This window comes from Pseudoliparis swirei, chromosome 21, assembly GCF_029220125.1.
Source record: "Pseudoliparis swirei isolate HS2019 ecotype Mariana Trench chromosome 21, NWPU_hadal_v1, whole genome shotgun sequence".
Taxonomy (NCBI): domain Eukaryota; kingdom Metazoa; phylum Chordata; class Actinopteri; order Perciformes; family Liparidae; genus Pseudoliparis; species Pseudoliparis swirei.
Window position 1 is genome coordinate 1,206,242 of NC_079408.1, and position 21,021 is coordinate 1,227,262.

Sequence of the window (21,021 nt, forward strand, 5' to 3'; positions counted from 1 at the left end):
AAAATATATTGTCTCTTAATTATAAATATAAATATAAGATATCATTTGTATATATATATACAATATATATAAATGATATCTTGCATAAGATAATCCTTTATTACAGCAGCAAAGGGCTAACGTGCATACAAGACTAAGTAAGATCAGATGAACAAACATTCAATAAAACAACAAGTAAACAATAATAATGTATACACAATGCAGACAGAAAGGATACATGAGTTCAGCTGTGGAGATGCTCCAGAAGATCACTCCATAGAAGACGGCTGATGCCACCAAAGAGTTTCATGAGTCCCTGACCTCTAGATGACCTCAGTGTCCTCTGCTCTTTCTCTTTGTATGGTCAGTCCAGTTCATAGTCCAGGTGAACACATGCAGGTACTGATGAGATCTCACCATCTCTTCTCTATCTTAGATTGAGAGTGTATCGTGGTTGGAGCTGGGTGGGAGTGTTGAACTTCTTTCTAGCTCTCATAAAGACAGAAGGACCGTTCTACCGTTTCTAAAATCCTTTAACATTTCCATACGTACCATTTTGTTGTCATCATAATTGTTCTAACACAAAGCCAGCTGAGACAGTGGCATCACAACCCACCGTAGAAGCCTCACGTCACCACTGTAGACCTGTGTGAGAAACTGGCTCCAGCAGACGGACCAGTCCTTCACAAAGACCTGGTGGACTCAAACTCACGTGCAGTGCTGCCATCAGCCAGCAGGGGGTTCAGACTCAGTGAGGATGTCGCTATATGTGTCTATCTCTTGGAAATGGCTCCCCTGTCTGTCCATTTATGTCCGATGTTGTGTTCTCTGAAGGCGTCTTGTCTAGACTCTGAGACCTCGACACCTTCATGACGATCAAACAGGACAAAGGTCCCGACATGATGAACGTCTCACAGAAGATAGAAATGACTCTGTTCTGCTGGAGAACCTCCACTGCAACGTGACGTTGAGAATCTGTTTCACATCCAGCATGAAACACAAAGAACAGCAGAGGCTCATTAGTTTAGCAAGCGTGCAATGTGGTCATAAACTAAAGTATTGGTAAATAAAAGATGAAGTTAAGGGATCAAGAGGTTTTACTGGATTTTTTAATCTTCATTTGATGGCACTTCATTCTCTGATTTGAATGTCGCATTTAACATGAATTTCCAAGTTGTGGATCTTACAGTCTTTCTCGATTGCTTAAACAAATTTTTTGAAAGCATGCCTCGTTTTCTCAAAACTCTAAACACAAATCCCAAAACCACTCACACAAAATGCAAAACCCTTTATATCTCCTACAAAATGCAACTGCTTTCAGAACAGCGTTATGTCACCTCAAAAGGGTATTTTGTTTTCAAATGACAAACACAGCCCATTATATGAGTCGACATTCTGAGCATCGATTGAACACCGATGTGCTCAATGGAAAACACGATGAAATGGGAAAACACCAGTATGAAGGCCTCATCAGGAGCATTATGCCTTTTCATGTCCAGTGTTACTGTATGCTTTCTCCTGTTGTAAAATATTGTAAATGTATAATGTTTGTAAATATAAAACACACAAATATACAACAAAAATGTTTTTCTTTTTTCTAATTTTTTCACAGAACAAACAATAGAAAATAGACCACAACAGTCAACAAAAAGAGAAAGAAAAGTGTAAATAAAAAAGGACAACAGAAATACTCCTCTGCCTCTCTAGTCTCCTCTACCTTCCATGTTTTCATCCATTCTTCTTCAAATCAGGACGTCACCTGTGGCCCTGATATTGCTAAAGCCTTGATTCCAAATTGCACAACAGCCATGGAAATGGAAGTTTTGCCAGTTGAACAGCAGTGTGTTCTGTCTGAACACAAGGAGGTTTTGGCATTGATGACGTGTGCAAAGTAGAGAGGATGGTGTTTCGTGTTTTGAAGAAAGTGTGGTTAACAATTGAAATCTGTGTTTAAAGCAGATACTTGTGCTTATAGTTTAGCAGAATTGGTTTAGGGAGTTGGCACATGAGTTACAGGTTGTGGTCATTAGGTTATAAGTTCCAGTTTTTGTGTGGAATCAATCGAGAAAAACTGTAATGAAAAAGAAACTAAAGTATTGTAATTCAGGTTTGACCTTAAGAAGAAGTCTGATATTAAAACAAGCTGTCAAACTTTCTCTCTTTAATATTTTATAGTCAAAGCACACACATCTGTCTGTCTCTCTTTCCAGCTCATTTTAAACTCCGTCTTTATTTCCTCACAGATACGACCGCATGCTGTTTGCACTGCAGTACTCTGTGATCACCACAAGGTGTCCACTGTTATCCTATGATCCATTCAGGGGGAGACTAATCCATTGATAGGTTTTTTCCTCTCTATATCATTTAAAGTATTTACGTTAAGGAGGTGAGAAATGAATCACAGACAAAGTAGTATCTTTGGTCGAAGCTTTGGACCAAAGGGGAAGCTTTTAGTCGCACGTGCTCTGAACACCACGACCTCCAAGACATTCCATCGAGCATCCCCTTGGTCAAGCCTTTTATTGAAAGCTTATCACACACACAAACCACAACAAAGGATAAGCGGAACTGAGGACAAGTTGACATATTCCTTCCGTCTGGTCCCAGACACTTCCTTATCCGACTCCCAAAACACATAATACAATCTTCGGGTGGGAACACGGAGTTCGGAAAGCTCCTCTGATTGTTTAGTTTAAGATACGGTAAGCAATAAACATAACACACATTAATATCTCTGTCAGTTCCCTCCTGTTTATGCTAATTGCTTATTATCTAAACATGGGCATTATTATTTAAACATGGGCATGGTGGCCCTCATTTTATTTGTCTAATTTCTATGCAGCATGTGATTTACGTATTTGGGTTAAGCAGTCCAAGCAGAATCATGATTATTACACATAATTTGTTATTAACACCACACAAATGACTTTGGGAATTAAAACTTTTTAGTCAGCAGTTTCACATCAATAATTGTCCGTTCCTTGTGAGGAGTTTACACAATTATGGCATACAAGATTAAATCAAAAGTTTACGTTATATTTTCTTAAACGGGAGCATTGATCTCCCTTGCTCCTCTCGTTTGAGTTCCTCGGGACCTCTCGCTTCATCACCCGAGCCGACACCTAAAAGCAGGGATCGTTGGTTTCTTCACTGACGTTGAGATGGCTGTCTTTTAAGCGGACAGCCCCCTTTGAAGTCAGTCTTCCCCTCTGCTCGTGGTCGTCTCGGGATCAGGGCACTGGTCCGGGATTTCTGTAGGGAACAGTTTGCAATGGGAAAGATGTATCCAAGTGGTCCTCTCGGCTTTCTTTACAGCGGTTGCAGTCGTCAGAAGGACTTGGAATGGTCCCTCCCAGCGAGCGTTGCTCCGCGTCTTTTTCTTGATGACGCGGGTGAAGACCCCGTCACCGACCTGTACAGACATAATGGGCGAGACAGGTGAATCTGGCAAGACATTTGCTTCCCTGACTCCTCTCCCCATCATGGTCTTGTTCATGTACTCCACTATTGTTTCTTTCTCACCCACTTGCTCTAAGTCTGGGTGAGTTAGTGGTAGGCGTAGTGGTAGGCGGTAGGGTCGTCTATGAATGATTAGGTTTCCTTTAGGGTTGTGCTTGATGCATGTCACACATGCTTTACAAAAAATATTTTTTTTTTAAGTAGTTTTGTTCTATCATAGATACCTATGATACCATCCCTCCTGTTGAGACATGGCATTGCCCATGACTCAAAATCGCAACGGCCTTGAATAGAGTTCTTGGTTTTTTCTTTCTTTTCACATGCAGCCTTCTGGGCTGACCCACCAACATACCACACCTCCCCTTCGGGTAGTGTGATATCTTTCAGGTCAACTCTCGGCCAAGTGATAGTATCAGCAATCTTTACACAGTCATGCACCATCTGTTGTTGTGGGAACACACGATGCTGGATTAATGGTGATACATCTTTGGATGGTTATGTGACCTTGGCCTAGTAACACAGCTGTTTACTGCAATTGTCTCGCTGGTGACAGAAATGTTAGTTTTGCTTGTAGCAATAAGGCACTCAATGCATGAGTAACCATCAATATGGTGGAATGAAATCTCATAACACTCTGGCTGTCATGGAGCTGGAATATGGCCTATCGGAGCGATGTGCGACTTACGCCTGTTCGCACAGGATTGTTGACTGTGGGTAAGTCACATGGCGACCACCAGGTAGCCTGCAAAGCCTTCACCACCCCCCCCCTGGCTCCATGGAAATCACCATGAGCCACCAAAACCAACTGAGGAAGGAGTGAAACAGATGCTACCACCAACCCGCATGGGACCGGACCCCCCTGTTAACCTTAACTGCTCCTCTTAAGAGGCAGTCCACTCAACCTCCACGAGAGCCCTCATGGAGGCTGCAGGATCAATGTCCTCACTCCCTTCACGGAGTGTTCATGAACATCTCCTGCCTGATACATCACAATACAATACAATACCGAATCAAAAGAAGTACCGTGAGCGGCACATTTAACAACATCATGGAGTGCAAAAGCTCTAATAAGTCATTAGCTGTCCTTGCATTCCTGTCGGTCATGTCCGGCTATGGAGGACAGCAAGCTGGAAGAACAATTGGCAAGAGAAAATCTGGCCTTGTCTCCAGTCGAGAATGTGATCCAGTCAGACGAGCTGCCGCCGGACCAAGAGTGAATTACACGTTGTTTATCTTTCAAACATAAAAATTTAATGATTTATTTGCATTTTAAGAAGTTACATTGTTCATTTGTTTGTCTTTTTGATAGCAGTTGTTGTCATTCTATGAGAATATATTGATTTAATTGCTATTTTTCTGTTTAAGGAAGAGCTATATATATATATGTGTATATGTATTTATACTATTGTTTTTATACTATATGAACTGTTGAAATGCAGTTGAGACAGTCCACATTCTGATTCTACACCTACTTCTCTCTGGTCTATTGGTCTGTACTCGTCTGGCCCTCCTCTGCGCACTCTGGCGTCAACATAGATTGTTGAGCCAGCTTCTAGGTCAAACCAACCTTTTCTTTCTGTCCTTTTATCTTCCTCTCTCTCTCACTGTCTAATACACATGTTAAGTCGCTCCCTTCCCCCTTTGAAATAGGATGGAATTCCCAAATCCGTCCTTTTCACTAATAATAATCTTAATAACCAGTCAACCTCTAGAAGAGAAGGAACTTCGTTACTTTAAACAAAATTGCCCATTTAGCACATCGCACAAATAGGTGTCAGTTTCGCAACAGTTTATGAGAAATCGATTACGCGTACATCCAACGGACGACTGTAATAATAACCACTATTTTTTCCAAAAAACAGTAAACCCAAAACTATCCTTTGAAACCGACTAAAATAAAACGTAAAAACTCAGTTTTGAAACGGTGTTTTGAGAAATCAATTACTCGTAAGCCGTACGGCCTTACTGTAAAAATAACAACTATTGTTTATCAGAAATCAATAGTAAACCCAAAACTATATCTTCAACACTGACAATTCAATCAAAACAGTCAATTTTTAGAAGAAAGGAGAGAAATAAAAAATAAACAAATGATTGTGTTCTGTCAAAACAAATGCAGGAGAACCATGTCTTGTCTGAACTCACAGCGTCATCATTGTGCTTGGGTAAGGAATGTCATAATAAGGCGGCCTAATTAGTAAAGAACCTTTGGTTTATATATAATGATATTTAATTGTTCCCCAGCGGAACTTTTATTCCTTTTAAATTCCATCTACCCAGCTTCAGAATCACATTGTTTTAAGGTTATAATAATAGTAATAATATAGGTAGCGTTCCCAGGTTTATCAATCTCCCCCCTATTAATCCACGCTTTCCCTTTTTCTTGAAAAAGTTAAAGAAACACATCCAAGTTCATAACAAATGACACACGCTCCAAGAGCGCGCGCACACACACACTCCCACAAACACTCACACACTCTCTTGGCTTCCCCAAGGTTGTGACACAGTTGTTTTTTATTTGATACACTTCTAATCAATCGGTCCCCGTTTATTTTATAAGCTGTTTCTAAACTATGGGTAGAGGCTTATTTGACTGTTGACAACAACATTTAGTTTTTCCAATCACAGACAGTCTTAAGACAAAAGGTCGTCTGCACACCTGTTGTTTATGAGGATCCTCTTGTTGTCAACCGCCAAACCGCCGCAGACCCTCGGCAGGGGTCTGTGAAACGTCTTTAGTCTTTATCTTAAACCAGGTCACTACTCTAAGTTCGGGGTCCCATAAAGTCATATATTTAGTTATTTATCTATCAAGCTATAACACGTGAAAGCAACATATCCAAGTCAGGGCGAACGTGAGTTAATGGCCATAACTCACGACAACTTCATTTCAACAAGCACACAGTTCATCAAGCACAGCTGGGATTTAAAGAAAAACACACATTTTCACAGCTTTAACATATGGTGGTGTTATTTCATCTTTCTGTTTGTTAGTCTCCTCGTAGTCAGTCTCGTTCTCTACGAGGTTTCCGCCCCCACTTAGGGTTGGGGCAGTCATGTGACCAATGTCCAACCTCTCCGCAGGTCCAACATTCGTCATTTCGTCCTCTACTCCTCCCTTCAGTCTGTCCCCGGCCTCTTCCTCGGCCTCTCCGGTACCCTCCCCTTGTGGTTTCCCTCCCCTGGTATGCAGTCAGTCCAAAATCGGTTTTTGTGTACCGGGCCTGTGAACTATTTTTCCCGCGCGTGCTTTCTACGGCCCTTAATTTGTCTTTTACTTGGGCTTGTGCCCTCTCTTTTGCTGCTCGGAACCACTGTTCTGCTTGTTCTAGTTCGTGGTGTTTTGATTCGCTGAGTCTGGGGTTTTTGTTTTCTATGGCGATGGTTTTTAGATTTTTACAGATTGTTTCTATCTCAAAAACGTTTAGTTCGCCGGAAAAGCCGTATTTTGTTTTCCATTTTTTCAGATATTGCACACTATCTGAGTCCTGTTTGAACATAAACAATGTGTCGCCTGAAAATTCGCCTTCAGGCTTTCCGTGAGAATTGTCCATTGTTTAATGGTGTGATCGTATAGTATTAGATCTGTGGTTGTCTAATTGAACAGGCCGTCGGTTTATGTTGGCCTGGAAGGGTTCGGCCGACGCTGATTCAATAGAGCCACAGCATTTATCCACAAACAAATATAAACAAACAAATATGAACCAACAAACATAAACCCCCACTATCTCAATTCAGGCATAAAGGGATCAAATCAACCTTTACTACCTCAAATCAGACAAAGGGACAAATACGCATTCCTTTTTCCCCACTATCCCAACTCAGGCAGAAAAGGGATCAAATCAACCTTTACTACCTTAATCTAGACAAGGGGAACTCAGAAACTGCCAATCTGTGGTTGTCTACGTGAACAGGCCGTCGGTTTATGTTGACCGGTAAGGTTTCGGCCGACACTGATTCACTAGAGCCACAGCATGCATTTCACAAACAAACACATATAAACTCCCACTTTATACGTATTAGTTCGTAACACTTATTTTTTACGACGCTTAGTCAACCTTTCTTTCTTCGCAAAAAGGGCAAACCCTTTTTTACAGCGCGTACTCCTCCTTTCTTCCTCATAAAAGGGCACTCTTTATTTTACCGACCCGTAGTCAACCTTTCTTTCTCGCAAAAAGGGCAAAACCATACGTACTTTGTCTGGGTCAGTCTCCCTCGGTCTTCCGATCCGCCGGATCCCGTCAATCCACGACTGGATCTCCTCTCCGCAGAAATTATTATCCACTGCTGAGCGGTCTCTTAATCCGATGATCAGTCGGGGCCTGCACAGGTGTCAGTGGCTCCGCAGGAAAAAGAAAAATCCAGCCGATGGGTATGTTGGGATCCGGGTCACGGCACCAATTATGATAGGTTTTTTCCTCTCTATATCATTTAAAGTATTTACGTTAAGGAGGTGAGAAATGAATCACAGACAAAGTAGTATCTTTGGTCGAAGCTTTGGACCAAAGGGGAAGCTTTTAGTCGCACGTGCTCTGAACACCACGACCTCCAAGACATTCCGCCGAGCATCCCCTTGGTCAAGCCTTTTATTGAAAGCTTATCACACACACAAACCACAACAAAGGATAAGCGGAACTGAGGACAAGTTGACATATTCCTTCCGTCTGGTCCCAGACACTTCCTTATCCGACTCCCAAAACACATAATACAATCTTCGGGTGGGAACACGGAGTTCGGAAAGCTCCTCTGATTGTTTAGTTTAAGATACGGTAAGCAATAAACATAACACACATTAATATCTCTGTCATCCATCCACAGTAAAACACTTCTTCTTCTTCTTCTCTCACCGCTCCGCTCCTCCTCCTCCTCTTTCTCTTCTTCCTGCTCCTCTCATCTCTCCTGTCTGCCCCTTCTCCTCCTCCTTCCCCATCTCCTTCTTCTCCCCTCCTCCTCTCCTTCTCCTCTCTCCAGTCACCTGATCTCTTCTAGCCACTGAAAGGTCAAAGGTCAGGAGGAATTTATAACAACAGTGTCACAACCCGGCTCTTAGGGCATGGCAAATATGGAGCGGACACAGCATTAAATTAAGGAAAAAGTGTTTATTTAACGTAATAACGGAACACAACGTAGTGAAGTGTGGCAGTCAGTAACATCAGTCGTGTCCATGTGCATGTGTGTGTGAAGGAGTGTAAGTGTTGTCAGCCAAACCAAAGGAAACCAACAGCAACGGGACCAGCAGCAAAGTCCCACGACCAGCACCACTCCACCTGTGAGGAGAACAACGCCCCGCACCGGGTGAGCTCAAGGCCTTTATGCCTTCCTGCTCTCGGACCAGGTGTGCTGCATCCGGCAATCACTCAACTCAGGACAAGGGACTGATTACTGATTAGACACGGGGACCGGCACAACAGGAAGTTTGTTTATAAATGTTGAATCTTTAATAACACAAACAAACTGTTGTGCACGCTTTAGAGTGTGTGTAGGTGTGTGTGTGTGTGGTTGTGTGTAGGTGTGTGTTTGTGTGGTTGTGTGTAGGTGTGTGTGTGTCCGTGTGGTTGTGTGTAGGTGTGTGTGTGTGAAAGCAGAAACAGAGTAGCCCTCCCCCCTCTCACCCAGTGTCCCCCATAGCACACCCCTCCCCCGGAGCCTCCCCCCCTCTCACCCAGTCCCTCCCAGAGCTCCATAGAGACTGTGTCTGTCCCACGGCCACTTCAACTTAAATTAATTCTATCAAAAGAAAGCAGAAGAGGAGTCGTACACAATAACCTTATTCAAGTTAACACCATTATATCAGCATAGAGAAAAATAAGAACAACCCCAGGTTTCTCTTCAGCACTGTAGCTGACAGAGAGTCACAGCTCTGTGGAGCCGAGTATTCCTAGAGACCTCAGTGGTAATGACTTCATGAACTTCTTTAACGGAAAGATTTGAACTATTAGGGACAAGATTAATAATCTCTTGCCCTTAACCAGTGATCTGTCCTCAAGTGGAATGGCCTTGGAAACCGCTGTATGCCCTGGTGGATATGTGGAGGGCTTTTCTCCCATCAACCGTGACCAATTATCTTCAACGGTTTCTACTTCTAGCACGTCTACCTGTCTCTAGGACCCCGTCTACCTGTCTCTAGGACCCCGTCTACCTGTCTCTAGGACCCCGTCTACCTGTCTCTAGGACCCTGTCTACCTGTCTCTAGGACCCCGTCTACCTGTCTACCTGTCTCTAGGACCCTGTCTACCTGTCTCTTGGACCCCGTCTACCTGTCTCTAGACCCCGTCTACCTGTCTCTTGGACCCCGTCTACCTGTCTCTAGACCCCGTCTACCTGTCTCTAGGACCCGTCTACCTGTCTCTAGACCCCGTCTACCTGTCTCTAGACCCCGTCTACCTGTCTCTAGACCACGTCTACCTGTCTCTAGACCACGTCTACCTGTCTCTAGGACCCCGTCTACCTGTCTCTAGGACCCCGTCTACCTGTCTCTAGGACCCTGTCTACCTGTCTCTAGGACCCCGTCTACCTGTCTACCTGTCTCTAGGACCCCTGTCTACCTGTCTCTTGGACCCCGTCTACCTGTCTCTAGACCCCGCCTACCTGTCTCTAGGACCCCGTCTACCTGTCTCTAGACCCCGTCTACCTGTCTCTAGGACCCCGTCTACCTGTCTCTAGGACCCCGTCTACCTGTCTCTAGACCCCGTCTACCTGTCTCTAGGACCCCGTCTACCTGTCTCTGGACCCCGTCTACCTGTCTCTTGGACCCCGTCTACCTGTCTCTAGACCCCGTCTACCTGTCTCTAGACCCCGTCTACCTGTCTCTAGGACCCCGTCTACCTGTCTTTGGACCCCGTCTACCTGTCTCTTGGACCCCGTCTACCTGTCTCTAGACCCTGTCTACCTGTCTCTAGACCCCGTCTACCTGTCTCTAGACCCGTCTACCTGTCTCTAGGACCCCGTCTACCTGTCTTTGGACCCCGTCTACCTGTCTCTTGGACCCCGTCTACCTGTCTCTAGACCCCGTCTACCTGTCTCTAGGACCCCATCTACCTGTCTCTAGACCCCGTCTACCTGTCTCTAGACCCCGTCTACCTGTCTCTAGGACCCCGTCTACCTGTCTCTAGGACCCCGTCTACCTGTCTCTAGACCCCGTCTACCTGTCTCTAGACCCCGTCTACCTGTCTCTAGGACCCCGTCTACCTGTCTCTTGGACCCCGTCTACCTGTCTCTAGACCCCGTCTACCTGTCTCTAGACCCCGTTTACCTGTCTCTTGGACCCCATCCCGACGAGGCTGCTTAAAGACGTTTTGCCTTTAATTGGCGGCTCTCTATTAGATATTATCAATGTGTCTCTGCTAACAGGCCACGTACCACACTCCTTCAAAGTGGCTGTTATTAAACCTCTCCTGAAGAAGCCCACTCTGGATCCAGAGGTGTTGGCTAACTACAGACCGATCTCTAACCTCCCCTTCCTCTCCAAGATCCTTGAGGAAGTGGTCGCAAATCAGTTGTGCGACTTTCTACATCATAATAGTTTATTTGAGGAGTTTCAGTCAGGATTTAGAAAACACCACAGCACCGAGACGGCACTGGTGAAAATTACAAATGACCTCTTAATGGCAGCAGATAAAGGACTCCTCTCTGTACTGGTCTAGTTAGACCTTAGTCCTGATAGAGGACTCCTCTCTGTACTGGTCTAGTTAGACCTTAGTGCTGATAGAGGACTCCTCTCTGTACTGGTCCTGTTAGACCTTAGTCCTGATAGAGGACTCCTCTCTGTACTGGTCTTGTTAGACCTTAGTGCTGATAGAGGACTCCTCTCTGTCCTGGTCTTGTTAGACCTTAGTCCTGATAGAGGACTCCTCTCTGTACTGGTCTAGTTAGACCTTAGTGCTGATAGAGGACTCCTCTCTGTACTGGTCTAGTTAGACCTTAGTCCTGATAGAGGACTCATCTCTGTACTGGTCTTGTTAGACCTTAGTGCTGATAGAGGACTCATCTCTGTCCTGGTCTTGTTAGACCTTAGTCCTGATAGAGGACTCCTCTCTGTCCTTGTCTAGTTAGACCTTAGTGCTGATAGAGGACTCCTCTCTGTACTGGTCTTGTTAGACCTTAGTCCTGATAGAGGACTCCTCTCTGTACTGGTCTTGTTAGACCTTAGTCCTGATAGAGGACTCATCTCTGTACTGGTCTTGTTAGACCTTAGTGCTGATAGAGGACTCATCTCTGTACTGGTCTTGTTAGACCTTAGTCCTGATGGAGGACTCCTCTCTGTACTGGTCTAGTTAGACCTTAGTCCTGATAGAGGACTCATCTCTGTACTGGTCTTGTTAGACCTTAGTGCTGATAGAGGACTCATCTGTACTGGTCTAGTTAGACCTTAGTGCTGATAGAGGACTCCTCTCTGTACTGGTCTAGTTAGACCTTAGTCCTGATAGAGGACTCCTCTCTGTCCTGGTCTAGTTAGACCTTAGTGCTGATAGAGGACTCCTCTCTGTACTGGTCTTGTTAGTCCTTAGTCCTGATAGAGGACTCATCTCTGTACTGGTCTTGTTAGACCTTAGTGCTGATAGAGGACTCATCTCTGTACTGGTCTTGTTAGACCTTAGTGCTGATAGAGGACTCATCTCTGTACTGGTCTTGTTAGACCTTAGTGCTGATCGAGGACTCCTCTCTGTACTGGTTTTGTTAGACCTTAGTCCTGATAGAGGACTCATCTCTGTCCTGGTCTTGTTAGACCTTAGTGCTGATAGAGGACTCCTCTCTGTACTGGTCTTGTTAGACCTTAGTCCTGATAGAGGACTCCTCTCTGTACTGGTCTTGTTAGACCTTAGTCCTGATAGAGGACTCCTCTCTGTCCTGGTCTAGTTAGACCTTAGTCCTGATAGAGGACTCCTCTCTGTACTGGTCTTGTTAGACCTTAGTCCTGATAGAGGACTCCTCTCTGTCCTGGTCTAGTTAGACCTTCGTCCTGATAGAGGACTCCTCTCTGTACTGGTCTTGTTAGACCTTAGTCCTGATAGAGGACTCCTCTCTGTCCTGGTCTTGTTAGACCTTAGTGCTGATAGAGGACTCCTCTCTGTCCTGGTCTAGTTAGACCTTAGTGCTGATAGAGGACTCCTCTCTGTACTGGTCTTGTTAGACCTTAGTCCTGATAGAGGACTCCTCTCTGTCCTGGTCTTGTTAGACCTTAGTGCTGATAGAGGACTCCTCTCTGTACTGGTCTTGTTAGACCTTAGTCCTGATAGAGGACTCCTCTCTGTACTGGTCTTGTTAGACCTTAGTGCTGCATTCGACACCATTGACCATGACATCCTGTTACAGAGACTGGAGCAGTCGATTGGCATTTCAGGCACGGCACTAATTTGGTTTAAATCCTATTTATCAGATGGATCTCAGTTTGTATTTGTAAACGATGACGCCTCGATAACCACCAACGTTAATCACGGAGTTCCACAAGGTTCTGTGCTTGGACCAATTTTATTTACCTTATACATGCTTCCTTTGGGCAATATTATCAGGAAACACTCCATGAACTTTCATTGTTATGCAGATGACACTCAACTATATTTATCGATAAAACCAGAGGAGAGCAACCAACTCGGTAAAATTCAAGCATGTCTTAAAGACATAAAACATGGATGACCTGCAACTTCTTGATGTTAAACTCAGACAAAACCGAAGTAATTTTACTCTGAGCACCTCAGAGATCAATTATCTGGTGATGTGGTTTCTGTAGACGGCATTGCCCTGGCATCCAACACCACTGTAAAGAATCTTGGCGTTATCTTTGATCGGGACTTGTCCTTTAACTCCCACGTAAAGCAAATCTCAAGGACTGCATTCTTTCATCTACGTAATATTTCAAAAATCAGGCACATCTTGTTTCAAAAAGATGCAGAAAAATTGGTTCACGCATTCGTTACTTCGAGACTGGATGACTGCAACTCCTTATTATCAGGCTGCTCTAATAAATCTCTTAGGTCCCTCCAGTTGATCCAGAATGCTGCAGCTTGTGTTCTCACTAAAACTAAGAAAAGAGATCACATCACTCCTGCACTAGCTGCTCTGCACTGGCTCCCAGTAAAATCAAGAATCACTTTTAAAATTCTTCTCTTAACGTACAAAGCCTTGATTGGTGATTCAATTCAATTCAATTCAATTCAGTTTATTTGTATAGCCCAATTTCACAAATTACAAATTTGTCTCGGAGTGCTTTACAATCTGTACACATAGACATCCCTGCCCCAAAACCTCACATCGGACCAGGAAAACTCCCAAATAACCCTTCAGGGGGGAAAAAAGGGAAGAAACCTGGAGGAGAGCAACAGAGGAGGATCCCTCTCCAGGATGGACAGATGCAATAGATGTAATGTGTACAGAAGGACAGATTTAGAGTTAAAATACATTCAATGAATATGACAGAGTGGATGAATAGTTCATAGTAGGCATATTCCACGATGGAGACCTCCACGATCCATCAGGCAGATGGCGGTGGGGAGGAGGAGTGGGCGGAGTCTCAACAGTAGGCGGAGTCTCAACAGGACAGTGGCGTAGTCAGGAGCAGGAACTCCACGACCCAGACCTCAATGATCCATCAGGCAGATAGGATCTATGCCGTCTCATAGGGTCCGATGACCCCATGAGACGTGAAGTCAAAAGGACTCCGGGGAGAAAGCAGAGTTAGTAACGTGTGATTGAGAGATGAAAATTCATCCTTAAAGAGAGAAAAAAAGAGGAGAGAGGTACTCAGTGCATCCTAAACGTCCCCCGGCATCTATAAGCCTATAGCAGCATATCAAGGGGCTGGACCAGGTGAACCTGATTCAGCCCTAACTATAAGCTCTGTCAAAGAGGAAGGTCTTAAGTCTACTCTTAAACGAGGTGACTGTGTCTGCCTCCCGGACTGAAGGTGGAAGCTGGTTCCATAAAAGAGGAGCTTGATAACTAAAGGCTCTGGCTCCCATTCTACTTTTAAGACTCTAGGAACTACAAGTAGTCCCGCATTTAGTGAGCGTAGCTCTCTAGTGGGCCAAGCTCCTTAAGATATGATGGAGCATCACCAATCAAGGCTTTGTAGGTTAAGAGAAGAATTTTAAAAGTGATTCTTGATTTTACTGGGAGCCAGTGCAGAGCAGCTAGTGCAGGAGTGATGTGATCTCTTTTCTTAGTTTTAGTGAGAACACGAGCTGCAGCATTCTGGATCAACTGGAGGGACCTAAGAGATTTATTAGAGCAGCCTGATAATAAGGAGTTGCAGTAATCCAGTCTCGAAGTAACGAACGCGTGAACCAATTTTTCTGCATCTTTTTGAGACAAGATGTGCCTGATTTTTGAAATATTACGTAGATGAAAGAATGCAGTCCTTGAGATGTTCTTCACGTGGAGTTAAAGGACAAGTCCCGATCAAAGATAACGCCAAGATTCTTTACAGTGGTGTTGGATGCCAGGGCAATGCCGTCTACAGAATCCACATCACCAGATAATTGATCTCTGAGGTGCTCAGGGCCGATTAAAATTACTTCGGTTTTGTCTGAGTTTAACATCAAGAAATTGCAGGTCATCCATGTTTTTATGTCTTTAAGACATGCTTGAATTTTACCGAGTTGGTTGCTCTCCTCTGGTTTTATCGATAAATATAGTTGAGTATCATCTGCATAACAATGAAAGTTTATGGAGTGTTTCCTGATAATATTGCCCAAAGGAAGCATGTATAAGGTAAATAAAATTGGTCCAAGCACAGAACCTTGTGGAACTCCGTGATTAACGTTGGTGGTTATCGGCGTCATCGTTTACAAATACAAACTGAGATCGATCTGATAAATAGGATTTAAACCAAATTAGTGCGTGCCTGAAATGCCAATCGACTGCTCCAGTCTCTGTAACAGGATGTCATGGTCAATGAGTGTGTCGAATGCAGCACTAAGGTCTAACAAGACCAGGACAGAGAGAGTCCTCTATCAGCACTAAGGTCTAACAAGACCAGGACAGAGATGAGTCCTCTATCAGCACTAAGGTCTAACAAGACCAGGACAGAGAGGAGTCCTCTATCAGCACTAAGGTCTAACAAGACCAGGACAGAGAGGAGTCCTTTATCTGCTGCCATTAAGAGGTCATTTGTAATTTTCACCAGTGCTGTCTCGGTGGTGTTTTCTAAATCCTGATTGAAATTTCTCAAATAAACTATTATGATGTAGAAAGTCGCACAACTGATTTGCGACCACTTTCTCAAGGATCTTGAGAGGAAGGAGGTTAGAGATCGGTCTGTAGTTAGCCAACACCTCTGGATCCAGAGTGGGCTTCTTCAGGAGAGGTTTAATAACAGCCACCTTGAAGGAGTGTGGTACGTGGCCTGTTAGCAGAGACACATTGATAATATCTAATAGAGAGCCGCCAATTAAAGGCAAAACGTCTTTAAGCAGCCTCGTCGGGATGGGGTCCAAGAGACAGGTAGACGGGTTAGAAGTAGAAACCGTTGAAGATAATTGGTCACGGTTGATGGGAGAAAAGCCCTCCAAATATACATCAGGGCATTCAGCGGTTTCCAAGGCCATTCCACTTGAGGACAGATTGGCACTGGTTATGGGCAAGAGAATATTAATCTTGTCCCTAATAGTTAAAATCTTTTCATTAAAGAAGTTCATAAAGTCATAACCACTGAGGTTTATAGGAATGCTCGGCTCCACAGAGCTGTGACTCTCTGTCAGCCTGGCTACAGTGCTGAAGAGAAACCTGGGGTTGTTCTTATTTTTCTCTATTACTGATGAGTAATAGGCTGCTCTGGCATTACGGAGGGCCTTCTTATATGTTTTTCTCTTGGACCCGTCTACCTGTCTCTAGACCCCGTCTACCTGTCTCTAGACCCCGTCTACCTGTCTCTAGACCCCGTCTACCTGTCTCTTGGACCCGTCTACCTGTCTCTTGGACCCGTCTACCTGTCTCTTGGACCCCGTCTACCTGTCTCTAGACCCCGTCTACCTGTCTCTAGGACCCCATCTACCTGTCTCTAGGCCCCGTCTACCTGTCTCTAGACCCCGTCTACCTGTCTCTAGGACCCCGTCTACCTGTCTCTAGGACCCCGTCTACCTGTCTCTAGACCCCGTCTACCTGTCTCTAGACCCCGTCTACCTGTCTCTAGGACCCGTCTACCTGTCTCTTGGACCCCGTCTACCTGTCTCTAGACCCGTCTACCTGTCTCTAGACCCCGTTTACCTGTCTCTTGGACCCCATCCAGAGGCTGCTTAAAGACGTTTTGCCTTTAATTGGCGGCTCTCTTAGATATTATCAATGTGTCTCTGCTAACAGGCCACGTACCACACTCCTTCAAAGTGGCTGTTATTAAACCTCTCCTGAAGAAGCCCACTCTGGATCCAGAGGTGTTGGCTAACTACAGACCGATCTCTAACCTCCTTCCTCTCCAAGATCCTTGAGAGTGGTGCAAATCAGTTGTCGACTTTCTACATCATAATAGTTTATTTGAGGAGTTTCAGTCAGGATTTAGAAAACACCACAGCACCGAGACGGCACTGGTGAAATTACAAATGACCTCTTAATGGCAGCAGATAAAGGACTCCTCTGTACTGGTCTAGTTAGACCTTGGTCCTGATAGAGGACTCCTCTCTGTACTGGTCTAGTTAGACCTTAGTGCTGATAGAGGACTCCTCTCTGTACTGGTCCTGTTAGACCTTGGTCCTGATAGAGGACTCCTCTCTGTACTGGTCTTGTTAGACCTTAGTGCTGATGGACTCCTCTCTGTCCTGGTCTTGTTAGACCTTGGTCCTGATGGAGGACTCCTCTCTGTACTGGTCTAGTTAGACCTTAGTCCTGATAGAGGACTCATCTCTGTACTAGTCTTGTTAGACCTTGGTGCTGATAGAGGACTCATCTCTGTCCTGGTCTTGTTAGACCTTGGTCACAATGAGGACTCTCTGTCTGTCTCCTTGTCTAGTTAGACCTTGGTGCTGATAGGGACTCCTCTCTGTACTGGTCTTGTTAGACCTTAGTCCTGATAGAGGACTCCTCTCTGTACTGGTCTTGTTAGACCTTGGTCCTGATAAGGACTCATCTCTGTACTGGTCTTGTTAGACCTTAGTGCTGATAGAGGACTCATCTCTGTACTAGTCTTGTTGGACCTTGGTCCTGATGGAGGACTCCTCTCTGTACTGGTCTAGTTAGACCTTGGTCCTGATAGAGGACTCATCTCTGTACTGGTCTTGTTAGACCTTGGTGCTGATAGAGGACTCATCTGTACTGGTCTAGTTAGACCTTGGTGCTGATAGGGACTCCTCTCTGTACTGGTCTAGTTAGACCTTGGTCCTGATAGAGGACTCCTCTCTGTCCTGGTCTAGTTAGACCTTGGTGCTGATAGAGGACTCCTCTCTGTACTGGTCTTGTTGGTCCTTAGTCTGATGAGGACTCATCTCTGTACTGGTCTTGTTGACCTTGGTGCTGATGAGGACTCATCTCTGTACTGGTCTTGTTAGACCTTGGTGCTGATAGAGGACTCATCTCTGTACTGGTCTTGTTAGACCTTAGTGCTGATCGAGGACTCCTCTCTGTACTGGTTTTGTTAGACCTTAGTCCTGATAGAGGACTCATCTCTGTCCTGGTCTTGTTAGACCTTAGTGCTGATAGAGGACTCCTCTCTGTACTGGTCTTGTTAGACCTTAGTCCTGATAGAGGACTCCTCTCTGTACTGGTCTTGTTAGACCTTAGTCCTGATAGAGGACTCCTCTCTGTCCTGGTCTAGTTAGACCTTGGTCCTGATGAGGGACTCCTCTGTACTAGTCTTGTGTTAGACCTTGGTCCTGATAGAGGACTCCTCTCTGTACTGGTCTTGTTAGACCTTGGTCCTGATAGAGGACTCCTCTCTGTCCTGGTCTGTTGGGCTGGGTCTTGGATGCACTCCTCCTCTCTCTGGTTGTGTTAGACCTTGGTGCTGATGAGGACTCCTCTCTGTCCTGGTCTAGTTAGACCTTAGTGCTGATGGGGACTCCTCTCTGTACTGGTCTTGTTAGACCTTAGTCCTGATAGAGGTCTCCTCTCTGTCCTGGTCTTGTTAGACCTTGGTGCTGATAGAGGACTCCTCTCTGTACTGGTCTTGTTGGACCTTAGTCCTGATAGGGGACTAGAGGACTCTCTGTACTGGTCTTGTTGGACCTTAGTGCTGCATTCGACACCATTGACCATGACAACCTGTTACAGAGACTGGAGCAGTCGATTGGCATTTCAGGCACACTAATTTGGTTTAAATCCTATTTATCAGATGGATCTCAGTTTGTATTTGTAAGCATGGCGCCTCGATAACCACCAACGTTAATCACGGAGTTCCACAAGGTTCTGTGCTTGGACCAATTTTATTTACCTTATACATGCTTCCTTTGGGCAATATTATCAGGAAACACTCCATGAACTTTCATTGTTATGCAGATGACACTCAACTATATTTATCGATAAAACCAGAGGAGAGCAACCAACTCGGTAAAATTCAAGCATGTCTTAAAGACATAAAAACATGGATGACCTGCAACTTCTTGATGTTAAACTCAGACAAAACCGAAGTAATTTTACTCTGAGCACCTCAGAGATCAATTATCTGGTGATGTGGTTTCTGTAGACGGCATTGCCCTGGCATCCAACACCACTGTAAAGAATCTTGGCGTTATCTTTGATCGGGACTTGTCCTTTAACTCCCACGTAAAGCAAATCTCAAGGACTGCATTCTTTCATCTACGTAATATTTCAAAAATCAGGCACATCTTGTTTCAAAAAGATGCAGAAAAATTGGTTCACGCATTCGTTACTTCGAGACTGGATGACTGCAACTCCTTATTATCAGGCTGCTCTAATAAATCTCTTAGGTCCCTCAGTTGATCCAGAATGCTGCAGCTTGTGTTCTCACTAAAACTAAGAAAAGAGATCACATCACTCCTGCACTAGCTGCTCTGCACTGGCTCCCAGTAAAATCAAGAATCACTTTTAAAATTCTTCTCTTAACGTACAAAGCCTTGATTGGTGATTCAATTCAATTCAATTCAATTCAGTTTATTTGTATAGCCCAATTTCACAAATTACAAATTTGTCTCGGAGTGCTTTACAATCTGTACACATAGACATCCCTGCCCCAAAACCTCACATCGGACCAGGAAAAACTCCCAAATAACCCTTCAGGGGGGAAAAAAGGGAAGAAACCTGGAGGAGAGCAACAGAGGAGGATCCCTCTCCAGGATGGACAGATGCAATAGATGTAATGTGTACAGAAGGACAGATTTAGAGTTAAAATACATTCAATGAATATGACAGAGTGGATGAATAGTTCATAGTAGGCATATTCCACGATGGAGACCTCCACGATCCATCAGGCAGATGGCGGTGGGGAGGAGGAGTGGGCGGAGTCTCAACAGTAGGCGGAGTCTCAACAGGACAGTGGCGTAGTCAGGAGCAGGAACTCCACGACCCAGACCTCAATGATCCATCAGGCAGATAGGATCTATGCCGTCTCATAGGGTCCGATGACCCCATGAGGCGTGAAGTCAAGGACTCCGGGGAGAAAGCAGAGTTAGTAACGTGTGATTGAGAGATGAAAATTCATCCTTAAAGAGAGAAAAAAAGAGGAGAGAGGTACTCAGTGCATCCTAAACGTCCCCCGGCATCTATAAGCCTATAGCAGCATATCAAGGGGCTGGACCAGGTGAACCTGATTCAGCCCTAACTATAAACTCTGTCAAAGATGAAGGTCTTAAGTCTACTCTTAAACAAGGTGACTGTGTCTGCCTCCCGGACTGAAGGTGGAAGCTGGTTCCATAAAAGAGGAGCTTGATAACTAAAGGCTCTGGCTCCCATTCTACTTTTTAAGACTCTAGGAACTACAAGTAGTCCCGCATTTAGTGAGCGTAGCTCTCTAGTGAGGCAATATGGTACTACAAGCTCCTTAAGATATGATGGAGCATCACCAATCAAGGCTTTGTAGGTTAAGAGAAGAATTTTAAAAGTGATTCTTGATTTTACTGGGAGCCAGTGCAGAGCAGCTAGTGCAGGAGTGATGTGATCTCTTTTCTTAGTTTTAGTGAGAACACGAGCTGCAGCATTCTGGATCAACTGGAGGGACCTAAGAGATTTATTAGAGCAGCCTGATAATAAGGAGTTGCAGTAATCCAGTCTAGAAGTAATGAACGCGTGAGCCAGTTCTTCTGCATCTTTTTTGAGACAAGATGTGCCTGATTTTTGAAATATTACGTAGATGAAAGAATGCAGTCCTTGAGATGTTCTTCACGTGGGAGTTAAAGGACAAGTCGATCAAAGATAACGCCAAGATTCTTTACAGTGGTGTTGGATGCCAGGGCAATGCCGTCTACAGAATCCACATCACCAGATAATTGATCTCTGAGGTGCTCAGGGCGATTAAAATTACTTCGGTTTTGTCTGAGTTTAACATCAAGAAATTGCAGGTCATCCATGTTTTATGTCTTTAAGACATGCTTGAATTTTACGAGTTGGTTGCTCTCCTCTGGTTTTATCGATAAATATAGTTGAGTATCATCTGCATAACAATGAAAGTTTATGGAGTGTTTCCTGATAATATTGCCCAAAGGAAGC

The 21,021-nt window shown here is 44.6% G+C and overlaps 1 protein-coding gene and 1 long non-coding RNA gene across 5 annotated transcripts in view; one reads left to right on the top strand and one right to left on the bottom strand.

Moving 5' to 3' along the window:
* Positions 1 to 2,475: 2,475 nt before the first annotated feature.
* On the bottom strand, positions 2,476 to 8,242 carry LOC130212260 (uncharacterized). The gene is made up of 2 exons (XR_008835259.1): positions 6,098 to 8,242; positions 2,476 to 3,879 (listed from the first exon to the last, which is right to left on the bottom strand). It is a non-coding gene; the product is annotated as an uncharacterized LOC130212260 (long non-coding RNA).
* A 166-nt stretch (positions 8,243 to 8,408) lies between these two features.
* Positions 8,409 to 21,021, top strand: part of LOC130212214 (coronin-2B-like) — a 49,734-nt gene continuing 37,121 nt past the window's right edge. For all 4 annotated transcript variants that reach the window (XM_056443392.1, XM_056443389.1, XM_056443394.1 and 1 more), the window contains exon 1: positions 8,409 to 8,444. The gene's annotated coding sequence lies outside the window, so the exon portion shown is untranslated. The remainder of the gene's footprint in view (positions 8,445 to 21,021) is intronic.